This window comes from Fukomys damarensis, unplaced genomic scaffold (genome assembly GCF_012274545.1).
Source record: "Fukomys damarensis isolate Sample0158 unplaced genomic scaffold, DMR_v1.0_HiC HiC_scaffold_18, whole genome shotgun sequence".
Taxonomy (NCBI): domain Eukaryota; kingdom Metazoa; phylum Chordata; class Mammalia; order Rodentia; family Bathyergidae; genus Fukomys; species Fukomys damarensis.
The window spans coordinates 39,757,105-39,769,900 of record NW_022900930.1 but is presented as its reverse complement, the minus strand read 5'-3'; positions in this window follow the sequence as shown (position 1 = coordinate 39,769,900).

Below are 12,796 nucleotides of genomic sequence, written 5' to 3'. Positions count from 1 at the left end.
GACTGATTCCCAGATACTTCATTTTTTTGGGTGCTACTGTGAAAAGAATTGTTTCCCTAATTTCTGTTATTTGTGTACAAGAAGGCTATTGATTTTTGGATGTTGAACTTGTATCCAGTACTCTGCTAAGTGTCAATTAAGTCAAGTAGTCTTTTGGTGGAGTTTTTTGGATCTTCAATGTAGAGTATCATATCATCAGCAAATAATGACTGTTTAACTTCTTCCTTTCCTATCTTTATTGCTTTAATTTATTTCTCTTGTCTAATTGCTATAGCTAATGTTTCCAGAACTATATCAAAGAGGAGTGGTGATAGTGGGCATCCTTGTCTTGTTCCTGATTTTAACGTGAAGGTTTTCAGTTTTTGGCCATTTAATATGATGTTGGCTGTTAGTTTCTCATAGATAACCTTTATTAAGTTGAGACATAGACCATCTATTCCAATTTTTGCAGAGTTTTTTTCATGAATGGGTGTTGAATTTTGTCAAATGCTTTTTCTGCATCTGTCAAGAGGATTATGTGGTTCTTGTCCTTGACTTTGTTAATATAGTGTATTATATTTATTGATTTATGTATGTTGAACCACCCTTGCATCTCTGGAATAAATCCAACTTGGTCAGGATGTATGATCTTCTTAATGATCCTCTGTATTCTGTTTGCTAGTATCTTACTGAGGATTTTTGCATCTATATTCATTAAGGAGATTGGCCTGTAGTTCTCTTTTTTAGTTACATCTTTCCCAGGTTTGGGAATCAAAGTGATATTTGCTTCCAGGAATGAATTTGGAAGTATTGCTTCTCTTTCAATTTCATTGAAAAGTCTGAAGAGTAATGGCAGTAGATCTTCTCTAAATGTCTTGTAAAATTCAGCAGTCAATCCATCAGGACCTGGGCTTTTCTTTGTTAGTAAGTTTTTAATTATATTTTCAATTTCACTGATTGTGATTGGGGTGTTTAAAATGTTTTTATCTTTTTCATTCAACTTTGGTAATTCATAAGTATCTAGAAATCTGTCCATTTCTTCTGTGTTTTCCATTTTATTAGTGTACAGGTTCTCATAGTATGTATTAATGATCCTCTGGATTTCTGTGGGATCTCTTGTGACTTTGCCTTTTTCATTCCTGACTGCATGAATCTGAGCCTTTTCTTTCCTTTTTTTGATAAGGTTTGCTAAGAGTTTATAAATTTTATTTATTCTTTCAAAAAACCAACTCTTCAGTTCATTTATTTTTTGTATCATTTTCTTAGTTTCCATTGCATTAATTTCTGTTCTAATCTTTATAATTTCCTCTCATGTTCGAGCTTCAGGTTTTTCTTGCTCTTGCTTTTCTAGGAGTCTAAGTGTCATCGTTAGGTTGTTTATTTGAGCTTGCTCTGTTTTCCTAATGTGGGTATTCAGTACTATGAATTTTCCATGTAGAACTTCTTTCATTGTGTCCCATAGATTCCTGTATGTTGTATTGGCATTCTCATCTATTTGTAAAAACTGTCTGATTTCTTCTTTAATTTCCTCTGTGATCCATTGATTGTTCAGGAGAGTGTTGTTCAATTTCCATGTGTTTGTGAAGTTCCTATGGTTTCTTATGCTATTGATCTCCAGCTTTATTGTACTGTGATCTGATAATATACAGGAAATAACTTCAATTCTTTTGCATTTATTCAAACCAGTTTTGTGAGCTAGTATGTGATCTATCTTGGAGAATGACCCATGTGCAGCTCAAAAGAATGTATATTCTGATTTTGTGGGGTGGAACACTCTATAGACATCTAATAAGTCCATACATTCAAAATCTTGGTTCAATTATAGTATTTCATTGTTGATTTTTTGCCTAGATGATCTGTCTATTTTTGATAGTGGGGTATTCAGATCTCCCACTACAATTGCATTTGTGGTTATTTGGTTTTTCATGTCACTTAATATTCATTTTATATAGTTGGGGGCATTTATATTTGGTGCATATATGTTTATGATTGTCATTTCTTCCTCTTGGATTGTTCCCTTTACAAGGATATAGTGGCCTTCTTTGTCTCTCTTAATCAGTTTTGGTTTGAAGTTTGCTTTGTCTGTGAATAATATTGTTACCCCTGCTTTTTTCTGGGCTCCTGTCACATGGAGAATTGTTTTCCATCCTTTCACTTTCAGTCTATGGGCTTCTTTTTGCACTGGGTGTGTTTCCACATATTGTTGGATTTTGCTTCTTAATCCATTCTGTCAATCTATTTCTCTTGATTGGTGAATTGAGGCCATTGACATTGATAGTTATAACTGATATGTACTGACTTATTATTGTCATGTTTTTGTCCTTTTGTTGACTCTTTTTATTTTTTGTCCTCTTCTTTTAGTTTCTTGCCTTGGCTATTTGATTGGCTCTGTTGGGCCTCCTGGTGTTGTAATCTTCATTGTTTTTTTCTAGGATATTGTTTAAAATTCTTTGTAGTGCTGGTTTAGTATTCATGAAATTTCTCAAGTGTTCTTTGTCATGGAAGTATCTTATTTCTTGGTCCATTTTGAAAGAGAGTTTTGCAGGATTCATCAGACTTGGTTGTAGGTTGTTTTCTTTTAGGACTTGAAATACTTCACTCCAGGCTCTCTGTTACCTGAGGGTTTGTGTTGAAAAGTCTGCTGTGATACTTATGGGCTTTCCTTTGCATGTGATTTGTTTCTTTTCTCTTACTGCTTATAGTATTTTCTTCTTCTGTTGGGTTTCTGGGATCTTGATTATTATAAATCTAGGTGTAGATTTTTTTTTTTTGATCATGGCTAGTTGGGGTCCTATATGCCTCGGTTATCTGTATGTCTAATTTTTTCCCTCTGTTTGGGAAGTTTTCTGTCATTAATTCTTTGAACAGCTTTTTTAAGTCATTTGCATTTTCTCCTGGTACTTCATGGATTCCTATCAGTCTTATGTTTTTCTTCTTTGCATCATCTAGGAGTTGTTGGATCAATTTCTCATGCTCCCTTACCGTTTTTAAGAAACTTCTCTTTTCATGGTCACTGTCTGCTATCCTATCTTCTATATCTGAGATTCTGTCTTTGCAATCTTTTATTCTGTTGTGTATGCTTTCAATAGAGTTTTTAATCTCCTGGATATCTGTTTGAATCTGTTTAATGGATTCCATTTCTTTCCTATGTTGGGTGTTCATTGTTTCCATTTCTTTCTTATTCTGGGCCTTCATGGTTTCTATTATGTTCCTAAGCTCTTCTATTTTTTTGTCAGTTTCTGTTCTGAAGTGTCAAATCATGTCTTTCATTTTGCTCACCACCTCTATGGTTATCTGGGAAATAATTTCTGTTTTGAATTTTTCTAGAGCTTGATTGATCAGTTTTTTTACTTCCTGTGCTGTGAGTTCTGAGTGTCTTGGAGGTTCACTATCTGATTTTTCATCCTCCTTTGCCCTACTGTTTGCCATTGGTTGACTGAAAGTCTGTCTTTGTGGCTTGCTTAAGTGTTTTCTCATCTTTATTTTTGCTGTTGGGTTGCCCTTGATTCAATCTCTGGGTCATTAAATCTTCCTGATATCGTTGTGTCCCAGCCTTTAATTCTCTAATGACTTGTCCTTATTCTCATTTTCATAATTGAGAAAACAACTCATGAAATCAATCCCTATTCTTTATCCCTATCAATACAATCAGGAAAATAATAGGATCAATCACCACCCTTTATAGCCCACCATGCCTCTGCAGAGTGCGTCCAAGGACTGGCTCAATCAGGGGATCTAATAGTGGGGGAGGGGGCCACGCAATGGTGCTCAGTGGCGCCTGTGCGGCTACCCTCCTGGTACTGTGTCGGAGCCAATCACTGGCACCGCTGGAAATGGCATGGCTTCAGAGGAGGCCCTCTAGTTTGGGCCGGGCTGTGCAGCAGAGGTGGCTCTGAGTCAAAGCTGGGACAGAACATACTTCTTAAAAGCTGCATTCTGCATTATTTTTCCAGTAAAATGAGTATTTTCCCAAACCTGAAGTTTCTAATGAACTTTTTTTGTAGAGCTTTGTAAAGATGCCACAGCATAGGACATATGAAAAATTTAGGAGCAGAATACAGAAAAGTCTGGGAAATGTAGATTAGAGTTTGATATTTTAAAGATGATTTTTGCATGGTAGTTTTCCAGTTGACTGAATACTTTTCCAAATCAGGAACTCTAAAGTTTTATTTTCTATGGTATTTTAAATGAATTCTGAGCATTTTGTGTATGGGTCCTTTTGAAACATTTATACAGAGAATCTGTGCAACTGAATAAATATAGTACAAATATTTTACAATTACATTCTCCCTGGACCTGGTGGCTCATGCCTATAATCCCAACTACTCAGGAGGGTGAGGCAAAAGTATTGCAAGTGTGAAGCCAGCCTGGGCAATTCAGCAAGATCTTTCTCATAGATGGATAGATAGAGAGAGACAGGTATGTAGATAGATAGATAGATAGGCAGATAAAAAATTAGGGCTGAGGATGTAACTCAGTGTACAGCACCCCTGAATTTAATCCCCAGTACTGCAAAAAAATGTTTATGCAGAACAAAGCATAACCAACAACAAAAACTCTACTCTTCACTGTTTGCTCAGTTAACTGAATACCAAACTGACCACTCTCTAATTAAGTTGATGTCCATGGTAGTTTGCAGGGATTTCTGAGCACTGTGCGTTTAGGGTAAAGCAATAGAGAGCTATTACTCAGAAGCATAAATCAGCATTTTCTTTTTAAAATATGACTTCTGATCTGTTTTACCAGCGATTCCAACACTCTACTGAACAGGAACCTCTGTAATTAACTCCTATTCCATGAAACTTGTAACAAGTTACTCAGCATTTTAGAAATGGCACAGCTACAGCTCTTGGAAATATGAATTACAAAATATTTATTTTTCCACTTCTTTTAAAAAAAAATTAGTGGACTCAATTCTCTGAAGCCGGAGCAAATTAAACCTCTCCTCCTTTAAAGTTGCTGAGGTTGCAAAAGTAACACTAATGCATGTTATAAGTAGAGATAATTCCAATTCTTCCTTTTGCAATGCATAATGATTATATAACACATCACAATTCTTTTTTCTCCCCCTATCTCTCCCACCCTTCCCTGCTCCTTCTAACTTTTGGTTCCCTTCCCATTTGCAAAACTCTATTTTCATATTTTTCTTTCAATTCTTTTTTCCTTTTCCCTTTTCCTTCTTTCCATCTCTTGTGTCACTCCCCATTTAAATAAGGTCAGTTGACTTCCTGTTATTTTTTATTTTGCTGTTTCCTTATATTTTTAATTTCTCAAATAAGAGAAACCATGTGATATTTAAGCTTGTACATATTTTGAAATGATCTATTTTATGCTGTGTTTTCTCAGGGAATCTAGCCTCTCATGAACTTTTTAAAAGTGCCCCTTTTTTGATGATATTGCACACCAGTTTCTGAGCTTCATGCATACAAGCCCATTAGAGGTAGTATACTTAGATCTCATGGAAATGTAAATCAAAGCTTGTTTACCATCCCTCTACCTGTGTTTCTTCAGTTTAAAAATGTGTGTGATTAAATGATATGTCCTTTAAGGATTATAAACTATTCAATGTAAGCAGTGTACAACATGGCAAATACTTAGTAATATTTTAATAACATGAGTAACTGTAAATTTCTAAGAAAACTAGGAAATATAGATTCTGTATGAAAGAAACTTTCTATCTAAACAGTTATGGTATATTTGCCTTTTCATTCTGATTGCTATTGTACTAGTTCAGGTATCATTTTTCCTGGACTATGGGAATAGCTTCTACATGCCAATAGTTTACATGGTCTTTCAATATATTTCTTCTACATACTGCTGAACTCTTGAAGACTGCTATTAAATATATTATATTTTCTTGAAACAAAACCACTAATAACATAATTTTCATGATTGATTTTGGCACACAGAATGTCGCAAACCCAGAACTTTCTGAAAAGCAGAGCAGGGTTTTCCATATTCTCACTGTGCTGAATAGAAAAAGACTCTGAAGCTTAGAACCCACTGGGGACCAACCTGAAGGAGGACCTCAGGTTCCTTGATCGTAATCACTGCAGGGCCATGCCTGAGAAGTGAGTGCAAGCCAGTTATAGAAATATTATTATTGTAAGGTTAGCTCATCCACACCCACTGAGTTAGAAATAGATTAATTTCAACCATTGTTGGTCCAATGTTCCTAAGCAAGAAAGGATAAGCCTCTTCAATGAAGACCAATCTCTACCTTTCTACTTTTGGTTGAGACAGGGTCTTGCTAGACAGTGTAGTTCAGCATGGCCTAAAAATCCAGGTGCTTTTCTTGTCACCAGAGGGCAAGAATTTTATAACAATTTATGTTCAAAGTTGGGGGGGGAAGTTAACAAAGAGAGGGAAAAGGCAGATGAAGAGACAGGGAATAGAACATGAAAATTGGAACCAGGAGAACCAAATGTGAAGCACAATTCTTTAGAACAGCTTTTCTTCTTTTCTAAAATTTAACTTTTACACATTATTAGCAGAAATCATGTTGAAGCTCCCATACAGGCAGATGACAGTGTTAAAATCTAGTGTTTTCCTCTTCAGTAAAATAGTAATTGGGGGAATTTTGGATATGTAATCAACAATGTTGGAATGTGATTCTAAAAATTTTGACTCAATGAACATTTGAAACAAAATGTAACAAATATCCTCATTAGTGATGACCTTTTTCTTTTCTTTTTCTTTTTTAGCTTGGTGTTTTGCTGTGGATAAAATATAATTAGAGTGAATTGTTGAGATTTCTCTCTTCTCCCCATCTTCACTGCTCAAAGGAAAGGGTGAGTTTTATGATTGATAAGGATAGCAGGAGGAATTCTAAGGGGGCCCCAAAGAGTCTCACCTGCTGCCTTTAACAACTCTACTGTCCCCCTTGCCTTGATGGAGGGCAGAATCTCTGAAGGTGATAGATTCATTTCTGTGATGATGTTATATTATCTGGAAAAGGTGAAGAGATTTTAGAGAAGTGAAGTCTCTAATCAGACTTCGAGTTAATCAGAAGAGAGATTTTTTATCTTTGTGGGGGAGGCCCCTATAAGATCCTTTAGCTTTTGATGGAATCAGAGAGACTGCCCATCTGGTCTTAAAGAAGCTGCTGGTGTTCTATGGCTACAAGAAAACGAACTCTGCCAGCAGCCACGGGAGCTCGGCAGAGGATCCTCGGCCTCAGGGAGGGCCGGGCGCTAACCTAGGAGCACAAGGTTCTGAGTCATGCCTGGATTTCTGACTTGCATGTGAGATGACACACTATTGACTTTCGCTTGAGAGCTGTGGTGGTTTTTATGCAGTGATAGCGAGGTAATGGAATGAGCTGGCTACCAAGTGTGGAAGATGCCAGTGAGAAGGTGTTATTCAATCTTTTGTTCCTGTGGAGCCTTCCCACCACAGGATGCACAAGACCCTTCTTGGAAGGAAATCTTGTGCTTTTTGCTAACTGCCACAGAGTAAGTTAGGAAGCTCAAGTCAGGGAATAAGTAGTAGCAAATAGAGAAATATAAGTAGAAAGTATATCCGAGAGAATATTCTCTGCTCTTAGTTATTGTAAATCCTGACTCTCCCTCCCATTATAGTTCTGAATTAATTTCATGAAAAATAACATTTTAATGAATGTTTACAAACTCCAAAGTCTACATACTTCTGTTTGTCACACAATAATAACATATTGCCATTCTCGTACATGTACCGCTAACCAAGACAACGGAATAATAAAGCTTTTAGAAAAATAGAGTGTTCAATGTAGGAAATAGAATTTGCCTATCAAAATCTTTAACAATTCAATGTTATCATCAAAACAATCACCCCTGCGTTTCATTATCTTCTTCTTGGTGTTAAATCGATTGAAAATGTAACTTTTCCTTTTTAAACACACAATTACAAAGATAGTCACAGTAGAAGAAAATCATTATAAACATAGTGTCCTTGACTGACGTCCTCGGTTGTTGCCAGGAATGAATTTGCATAACTGGCAACTTTGAACTTCCTAAATCTCCTTGGCAGAAATAGTGTCCCAATTGTTTTTCCAGAACCAGGATGACAATGTTCTTAAATAAAATTGTCACTAAATTTCCTTTCAAATTCTGACTGCATGATTGAATAAATATTGTCTAGTAGAACTGGCTGTGAAGATAACTATTTCATGACAGATAATATATTTCATATGCAAATGTTTTGGCCTCTTTTTATGTTGAAAGCAAAGAAGAAAAATTTTGCTATCTATTTAACTTAGAATGTATTACCAAGTTAGATGCGTACGTCCTTGAAATTTAGTAGATGTTTTATAGTATCATACCATTAAAATAGTACATTTTGTACTGAAGGTAGTTCAGTGATAATATGTTGATTTCAGCATGCAAAGTGTGACCAGAAAAATGTTTTATTCAATATGAATTATTCAAGTCAAATCTGTAATGATAATAAATATGTTTGTATGTACATACATATATATGTGTGTATACACACATGCAAATTGGACTGGCATTTCTTTTTTTCTACTCTGGTTGGGGGCAACTTCTCACTATGTATAATTAAGGCCTGCCTGAACTCACTGTGTAGCCTAAGCTGTCTTCGAATTTGCAAAGATTCTCCCGCTTCAGCCTTCTGAGTGTTGGGATCACAGGCATGTGCCATCATGTCCAGCATGGATTGATATTCTTGATTCTAAATTTTGATCTGAATTTCTCCCCATAATTAAAAAATAATTTCTTACCTATTTTATCAGGAATATGCCAGAATTCCTTGAAACTCAGAAAAATACATTTGTCCTATATAAATGGTTTACATTTTAAAAATTATTACTTTAATTGTACAAGTTTACTATGTGTGATATCATGTGATAACTCAATTTATGTGTACAGGGTACAATTATTAAATCAAAGTAATCAACATTTCCCTCTTCTAAGCATTTAAACATTTTTTTAATAATACTTAACTGTAAGTATTTGTGGAACACTGATATTTCAATAGTATAGTACATGTAATGATCAAATCAAGGTAATTAAGATTTCTGTGTCCTCATAATTTAAACTGAATGTCATCTGTCTTTCTGTGTCATACTTTGTACCATTCCAAAGGAATCCTTTGATAAAAAATATTAAAAATTTCTTAAAAGGTTCATAAGATTTTTTTCTTTCACATATTCTAAGTTTAGGTCTAATGGACTTTTTGAATTAAAATTATGCTGCATGAGAAAAATTTTGAATTTGAAATACATAAATTATTTATTTTCTATAGGAATTCCATAGCTGCAAATTTTTAAAAAAACTTTTATATTTTTAAAAATAACAATTGCTTCCTTTTTCCAAAAGAATCATGACATTTTTATATTCTTTATTAATATCTACTTGTACTACATTAAATTTGTACAAATGTTATCATGGGGAGTCAGCATAGGCACACATAAAAACAATATACAATGTATACCAGATGCATTAATACATTAAAAAATTTTTAAAGATAAACAACACTGAAATGCATATCTCTTGAAAATTCTCATTCTTCTTTAATTGTGTAATTTTATCTCTTTTGTTTTTAACCATACTGGGAAATGGACTGAAGGCTCTTTTTGCACGGAGCTACATACAGTGACAGCCCTTTTTACTGCTTTCAATAGAGGGTGTCTAAGTCCCAAAGTTGCCCAGGCTGGTCTTGAACCTATAACCACCTATCTCAGCCTCCCAGAGTGCTGGGATCACAGGCATGTGTCACCACGCCCATTTTTTTTCCCATTTTATCGTGGATCCACTTGGAGTTTCCTGAAGACTTCCTTTTTTGCTAGTTGCCAGCCCCCTTAATTCGTGGTGCTAGGACTGCCGCTTTTTTGAAGAGCATTTCACTAGTACTCCCTCTTGTAAAACAGAATTCCTATCTACATCTGTTTATCTTAAACAGAACATGACTCTAAAAATATGGCAACACATAAGAACTAATTGAATTAGAAACATTCAATCTTGAACAGGAAGAATTGAGAATAAGATAAAAGGCCAACAATCCAAAGGTAGGGAAGAATTCACATGTAGGAGGGCAGAGGATGAAGGGGAAGTGAAAAGGAGGACTTAGGTGCAAGAGAAAGCAGTGGTTACCTTGTAGTAAGAGCCAGAGAAGAAGAAGAGGGAGCAGGAAGCTCTGTGAATGTGCTGAAATACAAACATGAAGCCACGAGAGTGACAATAAACAAAACGTTTCCCTTTATATTTGAGAAGAAAAAAGCATTTTTTATAAAAGTCAAAGTATATGAAGATTGAAAAAGTACTTAACCTTTAATCCTGCAGTTTGGTTGTTGTTGTTGTTGTTGTTTACTTTCTTTTCTTCAATAAATGTGTTGCAATCTGGGCGTGGTTGCTCACGCCTGTAATCCCAGCACTCAGGAGGCTGAGGCAGGAGGATCGCTGTGAGTTCCAGACCAGCCTGGGCTACATAGTGAGTTCCAGGTCAGTCTCAACTACATAGCGAGACTCTGCCTCAAAAACAAACAAACAAAAAAAGTCTATTGTAAACTAAATTAATATTTTAATACTCTTACTTTTCTGTTCTGTAAAAGAAAAAGTTTTTAGATCCTCCAATGAGTTACAAAATACCATCATTTTATTCTGAGATTTTCACAACTAATATTAAATGAAAGTGAAAGAAATTAAAGAGGATTTTGTGAATATAGTTTTTTTTTTCCCTCATTGAGTTTATTGGTACATTTTCCATATACTGTACAGTTACATTCATCATTGAGATCTCGTACCTTTACATGACAGGTCTTGGTTCCCATTTTTCCTCTTGTCCCTGCCCTCCCTTCACCCCATTTACAAACATTTTATTTCCATTTTTTCATTTTCTCCTATTTTTTTTCCTTTCCCTTGTTACCTTTCCCCAACCCTTCCCACTTTCCCTACACCTTTAGCCCTTTTCTTCCTAATTCACATTGTCAATTATCTCATTAGGATCTTATGTACTATTATAATTTATTCACACCAGAGAAACTATTCGGTAGTGAATATAGTTTTAAGTCATATGAAATGAGACAGCCTTTATAGTGATATAGAGACCTGCAACAGTCATGGTCCTGAGAAATAGACCCAAATGGGCTATGAGATTTCCCAGACAGTAAGGTGGTCTGTGGTCCTTCCAGGATTTGCTGTGTCATTTGAAATATTGCATAGGATAATCAATTTATTTATTCAAGATAAAAGAAGAAGACAGGAGTGTGCAAAGAAGTGCTCATGCCTTCAAGAAATGATGCGCATGAAAAGAGGCCACACATGAGCAAGAGAGCCGTTGCAATGGGGACCAATGGCTGCGCTCTTTTATACCCTGCTGACCTCAGATCCAAGCTGTCAGAAGCTGTTCTGTGCACACATCTGGTCATGATTTGACAGGTGTCTGCAATTCACAGGTCACACCTGATTGTACTGTCAGTTAGCCCTGCCCTAATCGCCTATCTCTGGAGCACAGATGAGAACTGGCAAGTTTGAAATCCAGAGGGAAGGTTGGGCAGGCCGAACACTCAGGTGAGAGCTGTTATACCAGTTTTGATTCAGAAATCCCAACAACAGGCTGGAAATGCAGAAAATTCTTCTATGTTACAATTTTGAGGCAAAATTACCTCTGTGGAAGTCTCAGATTTTGCTCTAAAGCCTTCAAGTGGTTGGATGAGAGCTACCCATATCATGGAGAGTAATCTCCTTTTCTTAAAGCTGATTAGTTATACATGTCAGTCACATCTTCAAAACACCTTCATGACAGTATACAGGCGAATGCTTGACTGAACAGTGGGTAATATAGCATAGACAAGTTGACTCATCAAATTACCCATCACAAGCCAAACCATAAAATAATAAAGTGAAATAAAATGGAAACCAGGAAAAAAGAATTTAAAGAATATGATTTTCAAAACAGGATAAAATCTACAACTGCAAAGACAGTCTTTTAGATTTGTGAAACAGAAAAGTGTTATTTATTTTAATATTATTTAATAATATTATTTAATGACTAGCATTGAGAATCTCAGGCATTTATGTGAGATTATTTTTCCGAGGCACTTCATGTTCTTCTGAAGATGATAATTGTCTTGGGTTGCTGGCTTCCTCCTCTGAATCTAATCTTTGAGATGTACCAGAACCTAGGTGCAGATTATAGGGTGTCACATTCACATGCAAGATATGAGAAAACTCTGTAAAATCATCTTGGAGCACAAGAGTGAAATGGAAACATTAGCCTTAGTAAAATAGCTCTGGCCACAAAAATAAGAGAATTTTTACAATGTGTCTCATTTTGTTTCTTCTGTATTGTCCTAGATACTAAGTGGCCTTAAAAAGTCACAAACTAGTGGCCAAAACAGTACTACCAGGGCTCATAGGTTAATGTGGCATGGGTGGCTAAGATTAACCTGAAAAATCTTCCTAGTCCACTCTGTGGCAATTGTAACAAAGGAAATAGCAGAGAAATGTAAATGCAAAAACAAAGCCATGAAAGTGACAAGGAGCAACACCGTTTTGAGGTTGTTACATTATAAGGCAAAGGTGAAGGTAGTTTATAGCAGAGAAGTTGTACAAGTACCATTAGCATCTGTACTTCAAATTCATCAAGCAAAGCACTAGCTATCATGTGGCCCCAGCTGCTCCCCAGTGGTACACATTATCAGCTGCCGTGACGATAGTTCCAAAAGTAGAGACCTCACAGAGAAATAAACAAATACTTGTGCAGCTGAGAGAGAAAGAGGAGCTGGAGTAAATGAGGCAGAATTAAGAGCTGCAATAAACAATAATTTAAAATGAGTATTTTCAATATCTAGAAAGAGATAAGGGAAAACACCGAAGAATAC